This window comes from Arachis ipaensis, chromosome B07 (assembly GCF_000816755.2).
Source record: "Arachis ipaensis cultivar K30076 chromosome B07, Araip1.1, whole genome shotgun sequence".
Lineage (NCBI taxonomy): Eukaryota > Viridiplantae > Streptophyta > Magnoliopsida > Fabales > Fabaceae > Arachis > Arachis ipaensis.
In genome coordinates, this window is record NC_029791.2 from 6,892,379 (window position 1) to 6,892,658 (window position 280).

The 280-nt window shown below is 24.3% G+C and overlaps 1 protein-coding gene across 1 annotated transcript in view; it reads right to left on the bottom strand.

The window, feature by feature from the left end:
• Positions 1–280, bottom strand: part of LOC107606715 — a 4,045-nt gene that overhangs the window by 1,127 nt on the left and 2,638 nt on the right. The window lies entirely within an intron of this gene.

The following is a 280-nucleotide window of genomic DNA, read 5'->3' on the forward strand; positions in this document are numbered from 1 at the left end:
CACAAAATTTTATTTTTTTAAAAGTTTTACTTTTTAAAAATTTTAATATATTAATAAATTAGTGGAAACTCAGGTGAAGTCGATTTTACGTGAAGTTGATACCTGAGAGCTATTAGATGATTTGACTGATTTGACTAAATTTTTATCCAGTGACTCTCAAATATCAACTTCACGTGTGGTCGACTTTATCTGAATTTTCACCTAATAAATCAGATTTGAACTCATTAATTAATTTTATTGATTTGACAAATTTATTTGAATCAATTAAAACATAATTACA